Below are 19,512 nucleotides of genomic sequence, written 5' to 3'. Positions count from 1 at the left end.
GACCCACGAGCGCTGACCTACCGCCTCGTGTCTTTTTGTCGTACACCACTGACCACTAAAATTGCAGCACCAGGGAGGATAGTACAGGGTGGAGCGCGGTAAATTGCCTTTTTTACAATTCACACGTTGAGGCGGTACTGTTGGTCGAATAGAGGGAAGAGTGGGCGTGGTTGATAGTGACCCCACGGGAGGTTTGTATCCAATTGTTGTTCAGTTGCGATAATGCTGTGGACACGTGAGGAGCGCTCATTTTGTGCAAAGTGTACTTCTCGAATTCCCACTCGATCATTGCAGTGCAGCGTGCTTTTCGATTAGCGTACTCCCATGCGGACGTGTTCCTGGACGACATTCAATTTTAAATTGGGTAAATGCATTCAGAACAACAGGGGATGTGTCATCTGTACGAAGAGGACCTGAAAAGAAGCGTTACTACACCACAAAATGTCGAGCGAGTTAGAGCAGCGATACTGCAATCTCCGAAACGCTCAGCTCGGAAACACGCACTTGCTCTTGGCATTTCGAGACGCTCTCACCACCGGGTTCTTTATAATGTACAGAATTTTCACCCGTGTAAAATGTGCGTAGACCAGAAATTGCCAGTACGAGATTATGTAACACTAAGAAAGTCTTGTGAAGACATGCTTGCAACCATACCCAGTGATGTGTTTTTTTCCGATGAGCACATTTTCACTACAGTGCGTGTGTAAACAAACAGAATATTCGGTACTGGAGCGACACGAACCGCAGGCAAATTCACCACAGACTGCTGCACTCAGACCGCGTCACTGTGTGGTGCGGCATATCACGAGTAGGCATCATTGGCCCTGACTTTTTCCACGAAAATCGTCGTGCTGGAAATGTGAATTCGGATCGTTACTGAACTATGCTGCAAGTGTTCTTCCAGTCGGCTTTCGAGACAATGCAATTACAGGATACCTGGTTTCACCAAAACGGTGCCAGTGCACACACATCGGGCGTTACCATGAATTTTTTTGAGGCAAATGTTTCCCGGAAGACTTATGTGTCGGATGGGGGATCTCAACTGGCCCGCACGATCACCGGACTCAGCCCCATACGATTTTTTTTTTTTTTTGTGATTACCTAAAGTCAAAGGTGTATTGCAAACGTCCCAACATCCTGGAAGACATACAAAACAATATTGAGGCTGAAACTGTAAAAATACCAGAAGACATTTTTGAAAGAGTGCATGAGAATTTCGGAAAATATCTGCGCCTGTGTGTGGATTCTGAAGGTAGACATTTGCCTGATATACTGTTTAAAAAAAATGTGTGAAATCTTATGAGACTTAACTGCTAAGGTCATCAGTCCCTAAGCTTACACACTATTTAACCTAAATTATCCTAAGGACAAACACACACACCTATGCCCGAGGGAGGACTCGACCTCCGCCGGGATCAGCCGCACAGTCCATGACTGCAGAGCCTCAGACCGCTCGGCTAATCCCGCGCGGCTACTGTTTAAACCATGTAATTAGAAACTTCCATTATTGTCCAATATGAGAAAAATAAAAATGTAAGTTTCTAAGTGTTCATTATTTTTTTATTTCACTCGCAAATCAGCAGTTTACCGCGCTCCACCCTGTCAAGTCATGAAAAATGGCTCTGAGCATTATGGGACTTAACTGGTGAGGTCATCAGTCCCCTAGAACTTAGAGAACTATTTAAACCTATCTAAGGACATCAGACACATCCATGCCCGAGGCAGGATTCGAACCTGCGACCGTAGCGGTCGCTTGGTTCCAGACTGTAGCGCCTAGAACCACTCGGCCACCCGGGCCGGCTGTAAATCATGAAATATTAGTTATTGTCCGTACACAGTGCGGTAAGAAGAATACATGACTACATTTGCCGGTGATTTGGGTCTATGCAGGGAGATAAAAGTACCACAGACGGCTGCCGCCTCTGAAACCACCAGCAGTTGGAACCCGGCTTGGCAACCAGTAGAACTGAGGTTGGATGACACAGTCCGCTATAAACAAGGATGTGTCACCATTCTATGGCTAACAGGCAATGAAAACGGTAGCTGCCAGATGGATGCTAACTCCAATAGCATCCATACTGCGCAGTAAGCAGAGAAACTCGTTTTTTTCTTTTCGACACAATGTGCCATACAAATAACATAGAAGGGGACATACTGTAGTGTTTCCTATCGTCTTGTCACAGTTTAGCAACCTCCAGCACCCAGCATCAATTCAGAAACGTGAATAACTGAACTTCGGTCTGCTTCATCTGAAGAACAAAATGAAAATTCTCGGAGAGTAGTTAACGGAAAAAGAGAAATATTTCTGCACTGACGGGTCGCAGTTGCCTGTATTTCCATTCAATCTATAAGTATTCTGCATGCACAATATACCGATGACTGTTGTAATCAGAGGTAGTGCCTATGGAGTTTCGTCTCAGTTGAGCGACTGGATTCGTGATTTCCTATCAGCAAGAACGCAGTTCGTAGTAATTGCCAGGAAATAATCTAGTGAACCCGAAGCGATATGTAGAGGTCACCGAGGAAGTCTTATAGGCCTTCTGCTGTTCTGCATGTGCATAAATCATTTCGGAGACAATCTGAGAAGCCCTCTTAGATAGTTTGCAAGCAAATGAAACTGTCGTTTACCGTCTAGTAAAGTGATCAGAAGATGAAAACGGATTGCCAAATGATTGACACTGGAGATCTGAGTGACGCGAAAAACAACTGATTCTTTAAAAAAAATGAGGTCCTGCACAGGAGAACTAAGGGAAAAAACGTTAAATTTAGGTTACACGATAAATCACAAAGTTTCAACTAAATACCTAAGGATTACAAAAACGAGCAACTTAAGTTGGAACGATCACATAGAAAATATTGTGGGGAAAGCAAATCAAAGATGCGTTTAGTTGGCAGAACACTTATAACATGCAACCCATCTACCAGAGAGAGTGCCTACACAACTCATGACCGTCCTCTATTACAGTATTAGTGAGAGGTTTGGGATCCTTACCAGATAGGATTGGCAGCGACATGGAAAAATTTCAAAGAAGGGAAGCTCGTTTTGTATTATTGCGAAGTAGAGGAGACAGAATCACAGATATGATAAGCGAGTTGCGGTGGTTTTCTATGTGGCGAGATCTTTTCGCGACATTTCAATCACCAATTTTCTCCTCCGAATGCAAATATTCTGTTGACGGTCGCCTACAAAGGGAGAGCAAACCTATGTAATAAAAGAACAGAAATCAGAGGTCGCACAGCAACGTTTACACACTATGTGATCAAAAGTATCCGGACACCCACAAAAACTTCCTTTTTTCATACACTCCTGGAAATTGAAATAAGAACACCGTGAATTCATTGTCCCAGGAAGGGGAAACTTTATTGACACATTCCTGGAGTCAGATACATCACATGATCACACTGACAGAACCACAGGCACATACACACAGGCATGCACAATGTCGGCACTAGTACAGTGTATATCCACCTTTCGCAGCAATGCAGGCTGCTATTCTCCCATGGAGACGATCGTAGAGATGCTGGATGTAGTCCTGTGGAACGGCTTGCCATGCCATTTCCACCTGGCGCCTCAGTTGGACCAGCGTTCGTGCTGGACGTGCACACCGCGTGAGACGACGCTTCATCCAGTCCCAAACATGCTCAATGGGGGACAGATCCGGGGATCTTGCTGGCCAGGGTAGTTGACTTACACCTTCTAGAGCACGTTGGGTGGCACGGGATACATGCGGACGTGCATTGTCCTGTTGGAACAGCAAGTTCCCTTGCCGGTCTAGGAATGGTAGAACGATGGGTTCGATGACGGTTTGGATGTACCGTGCACTATTCAGTGTCCCCTCGACGATCACCAGTGGTGTACGGCCAGTGTAGGAGATCGCTCCCCACACCGTGATGCCGGGTGTTGGCCCTGTGTGCCTCGGTCGTATGCAGTCCTGATTGTGGCGCTCACCTGCACGGCGCCAAACACGCATACGACCATCATTGGCACCAAGGCAGAAGCGACTCTCATCGCTGAAGACGACACGTCTCCATTCGTCCCTCCATTCACGCCTGTCGCGACACCACTGGAGGCGGGCTGCACGATGTTGGGGCGTGAGCGGAAGACGGCCTAACGGTGTGCGGGACCGTAGCCCAGCTTCATGGAGACGGTTGCGAATGGTCCTCGCCGATACCCCAGGAGCAACAGTGTCCCTAATTTTCTGGGAAGTGGCGGTGCGGTCCCCTACGGCACTGCGTAGGATCCTACGGTCTTGGCGTGCATCCGTGCGTCGCTGCGGTCCGGTCCCAGGTCGACGGGCACGTGCACCTTCCGCCGACCACTGGCGACGACATCGATGTACTGTGGAGGCCTCACGCCCCACGTGTTGAGCAATTCGGCGGTACGTCCACCCGGCCTCCCGCATGCCCACTACACGCCCTCGCCCAAAGTCCGTCAACTGCACATACGGTTCACGTCCACGCTGTCGCGGCATGCTACCAGTGTTAAAGACTGCGATGGAGCTCCGTATGCCACGGCAAACTGGCTGACACTGACGGCGGCGGTGCACAAATGCTGCGCAGCTAGCGCCATTCGACGGCCAACACCGCGGGTCCTGGTGTGTCCGTGTGCCGTGCGTGTGATCATTGCTTGTACAGCCCTCTCGCAGTGTCCGGAGCAAGTATGGTGGGTCTGACACACCGGTGTCAATGTGTTCTTTTTTCCATTTCCAGGAGTGTATTAAGAGCATTGTGCTGCCACCTACTGCCAGGTACTCCACATCAGCGACCTCAGTAGTCATTAGACATCGCGAGAGAGCAGAATGAGGCGTTCAGCAGAACTCCGGACTTCGAACGTGGTCAGGAGACTGGGTGTCACTTGTGTCACATGTCTGTAAGCGAGATTTCCACACTTCTAAACATCCCTAGGTCCACTGTTTCCGATGTGATAGTGAAATGGAAACGTGTAGGGACACGTACAGCACAAAAGGGTACAGGCAGACCTCGTCTGTTGACTGACAGAGACCGCCGACAGTTGAAGGGGGTCTAATGTGTAATAGGCAGACATCTATCCGGACTATCACACAGGAATTCCAAACTGCATCAGGATCCACTGCAAGTACTATGACAGGTGGGAGGTGAGAAAATCTGGACTGACATGATCGAGCGGCTGCTCATAAGCCACACATCACGCCGGTAAATGCCAAACGACGTCTCGTTGGGTGTAAGGAGCGTAAACATTGGACGACTGAACAGTGGAAAAACGGATCACGGTACACAGTGTAGCGATCCGATTGCAGGGTGTGGATATGGCGAATGGCCGGTGAACGTCATCTGCCAGCGTGTGTAGTGCCAACAATAAAATTCGGAGGCGGTGATATTATGGTGCGACCTCGTTTTTCGTGGAGGGGGATTGTACCCCTTGTTGTTGTGCGTGACACTATCACAGCACAAGCCTACATTGACGTTTTAAGCACCTGCTTCCCACTGTTGAAGAGCAATTCGTGGATGGCGATTGCATCTTTCAACACGATCGAGCACCTGTTCATAATGTGGCGGAGTATTTACACGACGATAACATCCCTGTAATGGACTGGCTTGCACAGAGAGCCGGCCGAAGTGGCCGAGCGGTTCTAGGCGCTTCAGTCTGGAATCGCGCGACCACTACGGTCGCGGGTTCGAATCCTGCCTCGGGCTTGGATGTGTGTGATATCCTTAGGTTAGTTAGGTTTAAGTAGTTCTAAGTTCTAGGGGACTGATGACCTCAGAAGTTAAGTCCCATAGTGCTCAGAGCCATTTGAACCATTTGGCTTGCACAGAGTCCTGACCTGAATCCTATAGAACACCTTTGGGATGTTTTGGAATGCCGACTTCCTGTCGGGCCTCACCGACCGACATCGATACTTCTCCTTAGTGCAGCACTCGGTGAAGAATGGGGAGCCATTCCGCAAGAAACCTACCAGCACCTGATTGAACGTATGCCTGCGAGAGTGTAAGCTGTCATCGAGGCTAAGGGCGTGCCAACACCATATTGAATTCCAACATTACCGACGGAGGGCGCCGCGAACTTTTAAGTCTTTTTCAGGCAGGTGTCCGGATACTTTTAATCACATAGTGTATGTTCGTTTTTCCGATGTGTTATATGAGAGTGGAACGGTAGGGAAATGATCTGAAAGTGGTTCAGTAAAGCGCCTGCCAAACACTTTAGTGTAAATAGTAATCATGTAGATGTACATACTAGAACTTTTGATTTGATTCGATTTAATCAGGGAGACAAAACAACCCCTGTTGTCCGCACCGAAACTATGTTTACTGTACGGTGTCGCTCCCTGCCTTTGTGCTGAAGCCAGCCAGTACCCTTGAAGAGTAATGGGAGTCCGTTTACTGGCGACTAGATACAATGTTGTCAGGAATTAGTGACCCAGATATTTTGTGCCTTTTAGACTCCAGAACTTCGCACTGGAAGATTCACTGGGGTGCGGTTTCATAGTGTACATGCAGCGGCTTCTTTCTATATTCCCATCGTGTACTGTAATTTGTTGAAGACTCCATGGGCAGTCAAAGTTACGATAATGTTAACCTGCCTACGATTCAGCGTCAGGTTTACAAAACTTCTCACATGGCTTCCTTATCATTAGCTTGTAGTGTTCCTATCTTCGGGTCTCAGAGCAAAGTTCTGCGTGCTGCCTTCTGATCCAGCCACGTAGTTTAGATTTTATCATCACCTTAGTGATAGTTGGGACAGGTTCTGTTCCAAGAAATAAGGTCGTTGCCCCTGTTTTGGATAACCTGTCTGGTTGTTCGTTACTTGTAACACCGGAGTGACGATGGACCCACAGCAGGTTTACCTCGTTGCTTTCCCCTATCCTCTCAACGGATTGCTGGCATTCTGCGACGATCTTTCATCCCGTTTCTAGGGCTGACAGAGATACGAGAGCTGTTTATGTGTCTGTATGAATGTACATACTACGATCCTTGTAACACCTACGCAGATTCTCCTATGTGCACACGCTGAGGGCAAATATGTCTGCTTGGAATACCGCAGGCACCGTCCGTTGAGACTGCACTCTGTAATATAATGTGTACTCCGTTACCCGGGCCCCAAAACCTTTGCCTGTTGTCGACCTGTCAGCAAACCAGACTACGTCGCCTAAACTGCTGTCTCAGCTGGCATTTCAGCAACCATTCCCGTATTTATCACATTCAGTATATTTGTTTGTGATTCTGCATACGCTAAAGATTGCCAGTTTTCCCTCCAAATTAAGACAAGTGATACGGAGAGTAGGCAGCGGTAGAGTATATGGGGAACATTTACGTAAGGAGTGTGTGCCGAGAGCGCGAGACGTTACCCTGCCGCTGGCGTCAGACTGGGGCGCTCGTGAAAGCCGCACAGGTGTGCTGGCAGCGCGGCGGCCGGATGGAGGCTGTGTGCGCCCCGTGACGCAAGCGAGAAAGCGGCCGCCGCCGCCGCCGTTGCCAGGGGCAACACCTGGGGCCGCGCGCCCGCCGCCCGCCCCTGCCCTCGGCGGTGCGGCCGCGCGTCGCCTCGCCGGAGGCGCCCCCAGCCAGAAGGCGGCGCCGCTGCCGCCTCCCCGGCCCCCTGGCGGCGCCGGCCGCACCAGCTGCGGCTCGTATTGTGCTGCGGGCGAGAGGTGCGCGGCGAAAGCCGCCGCCCCCTTTCGCAACGCATTCTCGCGTAGTTCACCGGTCTGCGGTCGTTGCCTCCAGCACGGGGCTGCTCGAATCTTGTTTCGGCGGAATCTTGGCGACTAGTTGGCGCAACATTAACGGGTCCTCGTACGTGCTATACTTCATGTGCATTAATATTGTGTCTCTATTGCGCGACAGTGTGGGGCAAGGAGCGTCACTACGTTATTGCGAAATATTTTTACTTAGGACGCTTCAGTTAGAACTTTCCCTTGGTAGCGGCGCTCAATCGCATAGAATTCGCCTGTATTGCGAGTGCTAAGTGAAAAAAAAAAAAAAGGAAGCGGCGATGGGCGAAAAGTGGCTTCGAGAGCGTTCCACACACAACCATGTTAACACGTAAAGAGACCTTGCAGCAGAGCCAAATGACTGTCGGAATTTTTTAATGAAGACAAAGAATCTTTCAGCGTATTGTCGAATTCGTTTCACCTTATGTACACAGAAAAGACATTGTTCATGTACTCGTCCAGTTTCGCTTTCCACAATGCTGGAAGCTGAAAAGAGTAAGAGACATCATTGAAGACGATAGGTAGGTAGTGCTGCTATGTATTTCTCCAGCAAATAATTCAAGCTTTTGAGACGAACAAATAAGCAGTGGCAGTGTTACCTCCCTGCACTGAAGCACTTTTGTCGAATGTTTCTACAGCTGATTACTACTCCCCTGCATGCACTTCAACAGATGATTTCTTTCCATCTGTTTTTGTTGAAGTTCTCATGTTCGTATGACACCGCTGTATCAGTTGTTTATACGTCTGTAAATCACACAAAGTCTCGATTGGAACTCCTATAATACAACCCCTACAGGGTACAATACACTGTTTTATCAGAAGTCATGGAATAGCGATACACAGATGGCGGTAGTATCGTGTACACAAGGTAAAAAAGGACAGTTCATTGGCCGAGCTGTCATTTGTGTTTATGCGATTCACGTGAAAATGTTTCCGATGTGCTTATGGTCGCACGACGAGAATTAATAGATTTAGAACGCGGTGTTGTAGTTGGAGCTACACACATGGCATATTCCGTTACGGAAATCGTTAGGAAATTCAATATTACGAGAACCAGTGTCAAGAGTGTGCCGAGAATATCAAATTCAGGCATTACTTCTCACCACGGACAACGGAGCAGCCCAGTTGTCAGTGCTAACAGACAAGCAACACTGCGTGAAACAACCTCAGAAGTCAATATGGGACGTGTTGTTGTTGTGGTCTTCAGTCCTGAGACTGGTTTGATGCAGCTCTCCATGCTACTCTATCCTGTGCAAGCTTCTTCATCTCCCAGTACCTACTGCAGCCTACATCCTTCTGAATCTGCTTAGTGTATTCATCTCTTGGTCTCCCTCTACGATTTTTACCCTCCACGCTGCCTTCCAATGCTAAATTTGTATCCCTTGATGCCTGAAAACATGTCCTACCAACCGATCCCTTCTTCTAGTCAAGTTGTGCCACAAACTTCTCTTCTCCCTAATCCTATTCAATACCTCCTCATTAGTTACGTGATCTACCCACCTTATCTTCAGCATTCTTCTGTAGCACCACATTTCGAAAGCTTCTATTCTCTTCTTGTCCAAACTGGTTATCGTCCATGTTTCACTTCCATACATGGCTACACTCCATACAAATACTTTCAGAAACGACTTCCTGACACTTAAATCAATACTCGATGTTAACAAATTTCTCTTCTTTAGAAACGATTTCCTTGCCATTGCCAGTCTACATTTTATATCCTCTCTACTTCGACCATCATCAGTTATTTTACTCCCTAAATAGCAAAACTCCTTTACTACTTTAAGTGTCTCATTTCCTAATCTAATCCCCTCAGCATCACTCGATTTAATTTGACTACATTCCATTATCCTCGTTTTGCTTTTGTTGATGTTCATCTTATATCCTCCTTTCAAGACACTGCCCATTCCGTTCAACTGCTCTTCCAAGTCCTTTGCTGTCTCTGACAGAATTACAATGTCATCGGCGAACCTCAAAGTTTTTACTTCTTCTCCATGAATTTTAATACCTACTTCGAATTTTTCTTTTGTTTCCTTTACTGCTTGCTCAATATACAGATTAAATAACATCGGGGAGAGACTACAACCCTGTCTCACTCCTTTCCCAACCACGGCTTCCCTTTCATGCCCCTCGACTCTTATAACTGCCATCTGGTTTCTGTACAAATTGTAAATAGCCTTTCGCTCCCTGTATTTTACCCCTGCCACCTTCAGAATTTGAAAGAGAGTATTCCAGTTAACATTGTCAAAAGCTTTGTCTAAGTCTACAAATGCTAGAAACGTAGGTTTGCCTTTTCTTAATCTTTCTTCTAAGATAAGTCGTAAGGTTAGTATTGCCTCACGTGTTCCAACATTTCTACGGAATCCAAACTGATCTTCCCCGAGGTCTGCTTCTACCAGTTTTTCCATTCGTCTGTAAAGAATTCGCGTTAGTATTTTGCAGCTGTGACTTATTAAACTGATAGTTCGGTAATTTTCGCATCTGTCAACACCTGCTTTCTTTGGGATTGGAATTATTATATTCTTGTTGAAGTCTGTGGGTATTTCGCCTGTCTCATACATCTTGCTCACCAGATGGTAGAGTTTTGTCATGACTGGCTCTCCCAAAGTTGTCAGTAGTTGTAATGGAATGTTGTCTACTCCCGGGGCCTTGTTTCGACTCAGGTCTTTCAGTGCTCTGTCAAACTCTTCACGCAGTATCGTATCTCCCATTTGATCTTCATCTACATCCTCTTCCATTTCCATAATATTGTCCCCGAGGAACGTATTCGTTAGGACAGTGTGGCGAAAAATTTGTCGTTAACGGGCCATGGCAGCGGACGACTAACGCGAGAGCCCCAGCTAACAGCACATCGCCTGCAGCGTCTCTCCTGGCCTCTTGACCATATCGGGCGGACCCTAGACCTCTCTGCTGCCACTTAATAGAAGGGCATCGTCCGCATATGGTAGATGATTTATTGTAACATTACCCAGTTTTATGCCAGCCTGGTTTGATTTTTTGTGTTCTGTGTCTATCTTTTCTAAAATCAAATTAAAAACTATTGGAGATAATGCGTCTACTTGTATAAGACCGTTTCTGACTTCAGCTTTTCTGTTGATATTGTAATTCTTTCAGAGACCGCAAAGGACTTGGAATATCAGTTCAACGAAATGGATATTTCGTGAAACAAAGCTAAAAAACAATAGTTAAATGTATTCACAATTCCGAATATCGACGACCATCAGCTGTGTAATGAAACGACGACAGTGGAAATTTTGTGTCTGACTGGACTCGAACCCCGATTCTTCCTCTCACCGCAAGCAGTCGCCTTACCATTAGGCTACCAGAGCACGCTTTACACCCAGACTCAAACTTATATGTGTCGTCAACCATGTGTCTACAACCTGCGATCCGTTATGTATATGCCCTAAAAGGGGAGACATTTTACTTGAAAGTCGCTTGCCCGGTATCGGCAAATACACACCTGGAAATTGAAATAAGAACACCGTGAATTCATTGTCCCAGGAATGGGAAACTTTATTGACACATTCCTGGGGTCAGATACATCACATGATCACACTGACAGAACCACAGGCACATAGACACAGGCAACAGAGCATGCACAATGTCGGCACTAGTACAGTGTATATCCACCTTTCGCAGCAATGCAGGCTGCTATTCTCCCATGGAGACGATCGTAGAGATGCTGGATGTAGTCCTGTGGAACGGCTTGCCATGCCATTTCCACCTGGCGCCTCAGTTGGACCGGCGTTCGTGCTGGACGTGCAGACCGCGTGAGACGACGCTTCATCCAGTCCCAAACATGCTCAATGGGGGACAGATCCGGAGATCTTGCTGGCCAGGGTAGTTGACTTACACCTTCTAGAGCACGTTGGGTGGCACGGGATACATGCGGACGTGCATTGTCCTGTTGGAACAGCAAGTTCCCTTTCCGGTCTAGGAATGGTAGAACGATGGGTTCGATGACGGTTTGGATGTACCGTGCACTATTCAGTGTCCCCTCGACGATCACCAGTGGTGTACGGCCAGTGTAGGAGATCGCTCCCCACACCATGATGCCGGGTGTTGGCCCTGTGTGCCTCGGTCGTATGCAGTCCTGATTGTGGCGCTCACCTGCACGGTGCCAAACACGCATACGACCATCATTGGCACCAAGACAGAAGCGACTCTCATCGCTGAAGACGACACGTCTCCATTCGTCCCTCCATTCACGCCTGTCGCGACACCACTGGAGGCGGGCTGCACGATGTTGGGGCGTGAGCGGAAGACGGCCTAACGGTGTGCGGGACCGTAGCCCAGCTTCATGGAGACGGTTGCGAATGGTCCTCGCCGATACCCCAGGAGCAACAGTGTCCCTAATTTGCTGGGAAGTGGCGGTGCGGTCCCCTACGGCACTGCGTAGGATCCTACGGTCTTGGCGTGCATCCGTGCGTCGCTGCGGTCCGGTCCCAGGTCGACGGGCACGTGCACCTTCCGCCGACCACTGGCGACAACATCGATGTACTGTGGGGACCTCACGCCCCACGTGTTGAGCAATTCGGCGGTACGTCCACCCGGCCTCCCGCATGCCCACTATACGCCCTCGCTCAAAGTCCGTCAACTGCACATACGGTTCACGTCCACGCTGTCGCGGCATGCTACCAGTGTTAAAGACTGCGATGGAGCTCCGTATGCCACGGCAAACTGGCTGACACTGACGGCGGCGGTGCACAAATGCTGCGCAGCTAGCGCCATTCGACGGCCAACACCGCGGTTCCTGGTGTGTCCGCTGTGCCGTGCGTGTGATCATTGCTTGTACAGCCCTCTCGCAGTGTCCGGAGCAAGTATGGTGGGTCTGACACACCGGTGTCAATGTGTTCTTTTTTCCATTTCCAGGAGTGTACATAAGATATTGCGGCGCTGCTGCGTTATTCTGAATTACGATGTAATGTTCCTTCGGACATGCATCTATGTCCCATCACACCATTTTTATCACTAGGGGCAAGGAAGGGAAGAGTAGCGTCCAGCTGGCGAATTTTACGATCATCGCACTAACTAGCAGTGGCGTGAATTATGCGCTTCGATGCTATCTTACTGAATAAGACAGTCCAACAATGTTTATGGTAAGTAATGCATCATCATAGTGACATTTAGTGCATCTTTGGACCCGAAGAGGAAGCAAAGAAGGTTGAGAGGACTGACGCCTCGTCGATGTCGAGCTCAGGAAAACTTGAATCCGAATGGTCTGATGGCAGTTTTAAACCTTATTTTTCATAAAGCGCACCCATTGCCTCTCCCCCCCCCCCCCCCCGCAAGACGCACTACAGTTACAAACCTGTTTACACGTCTGCGGTTCGTAAGAAAGCTTCGATGACAATCAACAGCCAGCCGCCCTTTAACAGTCCAGCGAAAGAGAGCGGCGTGCCGTTACGTAATGCCGCCACGCTTAGCGTGCAGCGTGAGTAAACACGTCACGTCTTGTGTCACCCGATATGCGGCCCTAACAGCAGCGTATTGTAGCCGGTTTTACAAGACGTTCACTTAGTGTGTCACCGAAGACAGCAGCCACGAGATGTATGTGGGAGACCTACTACTCAGTAACTAAACGCCTTAAGATTAATTTGAGGCTCTCCATACCCAAAATCCTCCATAGCCTGAATCCAACAGTTTCCGTTATTTTGCTGTTATTCCGGTAATCAGGCGTCCGGATAGTTGGATAAATTATCAAGTCCTAGCGGTTGCCAGAAATCCTTCATTTTAGTGTAGCTGTTGCATACCACATCAAAAACAGACTGCCTTACATCTCGCATTGTCCTGACTGACTGACTGATTCATCATCGCCCTGACCAAACCGCTAAGGATAGAAAATTGAAATTTGGAAAAGTGTGGATCCTATACTCTAGGCATCTATTACGAAGGGATTTTTCGAAGTTCCAGCCCTAAGGGGTGAAATAGGGGATAAGGGTTGTTTCGAAAAATGTTGTTACTAAGGCAATTTTGAAGGTAGGCCTACGAAATTGCTATTTGGTTTTTCCGTCAGAAGTAAAGATATATGTGTTTCAGCATTTTTGGAAATTCAACCACTAAGAGGGTAAAGTAGTGAGTGGAAGCTTTTTGGAAATACATAATTACTAAATAACTACTAAAGGATTTTGAAGGCTACATTTGTGACAGTTGGCATTTGACTTCTCGGTTAGAAATAAAAAAATACCGGTTCCAGTGTTTCTTGTAAATTCAGCCTGTGAGGGAGTGCAATAGAGGATGAAGAAAACATTTCGTTACATTTTAAAAAAAATTAATGCTAAATTTACGAAAATTGGTATTTCACTTTCCTATTTGATATAAAGGAATATTTGTTAGGGGATGAAAGTTGCTGTGGAAATGTCTCCACAAGAACACAAAGGGCGTGATTACCAAAAAAATGTTTTAACTTTAGCTACCAGAATCCAGAATCACTTTTTGGTCAGAAATACACTCCAAAAAGACAATGCTTATATGGCCTTAATTAGCATGAATAGCTTAGGGCGTGTTGCAATTTGTGAACAACAAAAAATTCGACTAATTAAAAACAAAAAAGTCTCTGCAGGCATACGATCTACATGAGCGAAGCTGAGAGCGCTAAGTTAGTAATCATACACAGTCCTAGACTTGCTATTCTTGCCTTCCATCATCGGTTTTCAGCAACAAATAATATAATACGTGTCCACCGGCCGCTGTGACCGAGCGGTTCTAGGCGCCTCAGTCTGGAACCGCGCGACCGCTACGGTCGCAGGTTCGAATCCTGCCTGGGGCATGGATGTGTGTGATGTCCTTCGGTTAGTTAGTTTAAGTAGTTCTAAGTTCTAGGAGACTGATGACCTCAGATGTTAAGTCCCATAGCGCTCAGAGCATATTTGAACCAATAATACGTGTCCGCCTATTCCGACTGTTCGTCGCAGTATTTTTCTACTGTGTAATTGTTTCACTGATTAACAAAGGGTGACATCACCATCATTATTGTATGTAAAGCAGCCACGAGCATGTGTGTACCACAAAGTATTTATATGCAGTTCGACTGTGTGCTCGAAGACAAGTTCACTGCAATAGGCAAAAATTTAGTGCGCTGTTTGCAGTATACGCACTTCCCATTGACGTCGTAAGCACTTGCAAGTCATGAAAACACTAAAACGCAAAAAATGCCTCTGGACAAGTCCACAAAAGACGTATGTGTTGGCATACCAATAAATAATGTATTGCTATATCTAAGAGGAATTATACTTATTTGCAGAGGGGACGGTTAGCCGTAAAAGTATCCGTAAAAATTAGGTAAAATTGCAAAGAGAATTCTGAAGCTAGCGAGGAGCAGTGCCTGCAGTTGCTCTTTGTGGAGGAGCACGCACGTCTGTAATTGTCTCTGGTGGGGTACAGATTCCGCGCTTCTGTTGAAGGTCTCTGGTCGATGTCGATTGATGGAAGATATTTTCAAGTCACGCGTCTTCCTGCACCAGGTATATGATCGTGTTCGTATAGCTTATCATCCAGGCGTGCAGGTGCTCGAAACATTCATCTCGCCACGGGCGCAGACTGGTGCTATGGGGAACATTCACCACGGCTTCCACGGGATTAAGGAAAGGCAAACCTACGTTTCTAGCATTTGTAGACTTAGAGAAAGCTTTTGACAATGTTGACTGGAATACTCTCTTTCAAATTCTAAGGGTGGCAGGGGTAAAATACAGGGAGCGAAAGGCTATTTACAATTTGTACAGAAACCAGATGGCAGTTATAAGAGTCGAGGGACATGAAAGGGAAGCAGTGGTTGGGAAGGGAGTAAGACAGGGTTGTAGCCTCTCCCCGATGTTATTCAATCTGTATATTGAGCAAGCAGTAAAGGAAACTAAAGAAAAATTCGGAGTAGGTATTAAAATCCATCGAGAAGAAATAAAAACTTTGAGGTTCGCCGATGACATTGTAATTCTGTCAGAGACAGCAAAGGACTTGGAAGAGCAGTTGAACGGAATGGATGGTGTCTGGAAGGGAGGATATAAGATGAACATCAACAAAAGCAAAACGAGGATAATGGAATGTAGTCGAATTAAGTCGGGTGATGTTGAGGGTATTAGATTAGGAAATGAGACACTTAAAGTAGTAAAGGAGTTTTGCTATTTGGGGAGCAAAATAACTGATGATGGTCGAAGTAGAGAGGATATAAAATGTAGACTGGCAATGGCAAGGAAAGCGTTTCTGAAGAAGAGAAATTTGTTAACATCGAGTATAGATTTAAGTGTCAGGAAGTCGTTTCTGAAAGTATTTGTATGGAGTGTAGCCATGTATGGAAGTGAAACATGGACGATAACCAGTTTGGACAAGAAGAGAATAGAAGCTTTCGAAATGTGGTGCTACAGAAGAAGGGATCGGTTGGTAGGACATGTTCTGAGGCATCAAGGGATCACCAATTTAGTATTGGAGGGCAGCGTGGAGGGTAAAAATCGTAGGGGGAGACCAAGAGATGCATACACTAAGCAGATTCAGAAGGATGTAGGTTGCAGTAGGTACTGGGAGATGAAGAAGCTTGCACAGGATAGAGTAGCATGGAGAGCTGCATCAAACCAGTCTCAGGACTGAAGACCACAACAACAACACAACGTGGCAACGTAGTACAATTGCTGATCACCAGGTGGTACGCCAATTTCTTAGATTCAGCTGCAGACTTCTTTATTCTATGACACGGTCAGTTAGTTTCCTGGGCGATGCCACCACCGCCGGGGAAGAAATTAAATGTGAAGGAATGCAGATGGCCTGCAGCAACATTCACGTGGTCTACAGCAGTCATGGTGCCTGCGATTAGTACCAGAGGTCCCGTGGAAGCCGTGGTGAATGTTCCCCATAACACCAGTCTGCGCCCGTGGCGAGATGAATGTTTCGAGCACCCGCACGCCTGGATGATAAGCTATACGAACACGATCATATACCTGGTGCAGGAAGACGCGTGATTCATCTGACCAGGCGATTCGTTTCCACTCATCCACGGTCCTGTCTCGATGATTCCCTGTCTACTGTAACCGTAATTGACAATGACGTTGGGTGAACACTGAAACATGTGGAGGTGGTCAGCTTTGGAGCCCCATCTTCACCACACATTGCACTGAACGGTATGCGCCGAGACGCGTGTGTCTGTACCAACTCTGTACTCTCTTGTCAGATCTGCCACCTATCCTGCCACATACCCTGCTTTACAGGAGCTGGCAGGCCTCCCCGCGTCCACGCCACGTGCTGCGATGGAGCGTTGACGCACAGCAACTCGTCGCCTGCTCGTGCTCTCACAGTCCTTCAACGATTTCGCATAGAAGCTGACGACAGTAGCACGCTAACAGCCGACCAATTTCGTCCATTCTGAGATGCTCACACCCAGGCGCCGGGCCACAACAACTTGCCCCTTTGGAAGTCACTTATTGGCATATGCCAGTAGATTTCCCCGTTTGCGGCCTTATCGTCCTTAAAATGATTCCCCGTTCGTCTACGCTACGGATATCTGCCTTCCTTAGGCCGGTATTACACTATCAGAATTCTTTGTCCAATATCTTTGTCAAATATCTTCGTCAAAGAAATTTGATGGTGCCTCACTCTAGATTTGATCAAAGAAGTCGCTTGTCTTCTGTTCACTGCAATGTGACATGTTACCACGTGGACCGCTAGCATCGCTGCAGCGTTCTGTCATCTGTAGTGTTTTTTATAAACATTGCCGGTAAATAGAATTGGTGTGTACCGACAACTACAAAATTAATAGAGATGTGTGAAGCTAATGCGCTTTACAATGTGAGGCACCGTGAATACAAAAACAGATTAAGAAGATTGGATACCTGACCTAACCTAACCTAACCTATCTCTCTCCTGTAGCAAGGAATCGGAGTGTTACAGTGAACCTGTCTTCTGCGGATATAGCAGTTCTTAAGTGAGCATTGTGCTTTGTGATACACTTCACTGAGCACATACAGGCATGTATGCTCATCCATTTTTAAGGGGCTCCGGAACGCCCTATACTTGGAATGTTAAAATAACGCTTATAAATTACATCTTTCCTCACAAAGTATTTGAGGTAGGAAGTTGAACATTTTACAGATTATTTATTGGAATATGGGCTACAACTTAACACAGGGATTTTACAAAATTTTAGTTCAGTTATTAAAGATGATTTTTTTTGAATTGTAATGAAAATTCACAACATTTTTTTTCAATTTTTTATTTATATATTCAAAAATATACAGTTTTTTGGAAAAAGGCTGTGTTAAATTATGCAGAAGGTACTGTGTAACATTTACTGAAAGTTTGAAACAAATATGTTTGGAAGATCCTTAGAAAACATGTAATAAGTATGAGAAAATAAAAGTTTTGGGAATCGAGCGACAAAGATTGGATTAACTTTTTAGTGCATTCCAGGTCCATAGGATGGATTATCTTCATCCTCTGCAAACTCCTCCTCCAGCTTCCTCTTGTTCCTACTCCTGTTTACTCTTGCTTGTATTTCTAGACTCTTTACAGCCCTGTCTGCAGCCCGAAGGCGTTCCTTGTCTAAAGCAAGCATCGCTCGTACCAAGTTAGATCCTATCTTCATTCCCATATTTCTAAATACCTTGCACCTTACAATGTTGCCATCATTGAAAGTCGCAACAGCATCATACACACCAAAGTGAAGTGTTTCTATTCCAACAAATACAGTCTTGGGGATTCTCGACCATATAACACTATTTACACATTCATTGGGGTTTTGAGTTTTTCCGTGAATACACTTTTTCAACAGTTCAGGTGCTGCTAAGTCTCTGAAAATAGGTTTTATCACCTCCATTATTGCATGAGGCAGACTATGCTTATGAGTGTACACTTCACCAGTTAACAATCCTTTGTTATATTTACACCAACTGTCTTCTTCTTTGGGACACAAGCTATGTTGGGGATTTTCATCGTCTTTATTGTTTACAGTAATAACACATACCTTTGGCTTTCCAACATTTCTCCTTTTCTTAAAAGCCTTCAGAGGATTTATAATAACTTTACTTTTACTCATTATTATACTTCAACAAACCAGAGACTCAAGAAACAGAATTAATTACGAATATTTTCGAGATAACGACAGAGTAAATAAACATGAAACAATCGACAATCACACCAGATATATATATTGAACCATCACAGGTTAGCCACAACACATACTTTATCTCACATCACTAAAATGTACCTGATGAACACGGACGTTAATAATAACACCATTTGACAGCAGTTTAACAGCGCCACAGTGGGTCACGCCCATGTAGGACACATTTCAAAAACCTTTTAAAAATAGTTGTGCTCTTCGGAATTGAATAAATTATATATCTATTAAAAGGTAATAGTCTGCAGATTCAGAAAACGCAAAAAAGTAAAAATTGAACTTTTCATGATTTTGAGCCTTTCCGGAGCCCCTTAAGTAATTGATGTAGACTTGACGTCCTCCACTATAAGCCCACGTAACAAGTTTTGTTGAATGCTTTTATGTTGTCGTCGTAAAACCCACGGCTTCACCCACGTACGTTTTCTTTTTTCCCCCGCTTCTCTTCCGTATGTGCACACGGTGCAATTGTGGTACATGCAACTGCTGCTGTTGTCAGCTATCTTGAACTGTGACAAAAAATATGATGACAGTGTAATACCCCTCTTTAGCGCCACGTCAAAGATTTTTGTCAAATATATTTGACGAATATTTGATCACATCTTTGATCAAATCTTTGACAAAGAAATTTGGTAGTGTAGTACCGGCCTTACCTCGTCTCTTTCCCGCAGCGCCACCAAGAGGCATCGACCTCGCAGTGGGCAGCTGCCCTGACGTTTCTGCTCG

The 19,512-nt window shown here is 46.2% G+C and overlaps 1 protein-coding gene and 1 non-coding gene across 2 annotated transcripts in view; one reads left to right on the top strand and one right to left on the bottom strand.

Annotated features, from left to right (window-relative positions):
• LOC126259316 (titin homolog) overlaps positions 1-19,512 on the top strand; it is a 951,541-nt gene that overhangs the window by 347,418 nt on the left and 584,611 nt on the right. The gene's annotated exons all lie outside the window — the stretch shown is intronic.
• Positions 1,714-1,797, bottom strand: Trnap-ugg (transfer RNA proline (anticodon UGG)). Its single transcript has one exon. It is a non-coding gene; the product is annotated as a tRNA-Pro (tRNA).

This window comes from Schistocerca nitens, chromosome 5, assembly GCF_023898315.1.
Source record: "Schistocerca nitens isolate TAMUIC-IGC-003100 chromosome 5, iqSchNite1.1, whole genome shotgun sequence".
Classification (NCBI taxonomy): domain Eukaryota; kingdom Metazoa; phylum Arthropoda; class Insecta; order Orthoptera; family Acrididae; genus Schistocerca; species Schistocerca nitens.
Note: the sequence above shows the minus strand (reverse complement) of the source record. Positions and strands in the feature narration are given on the sequence as shown.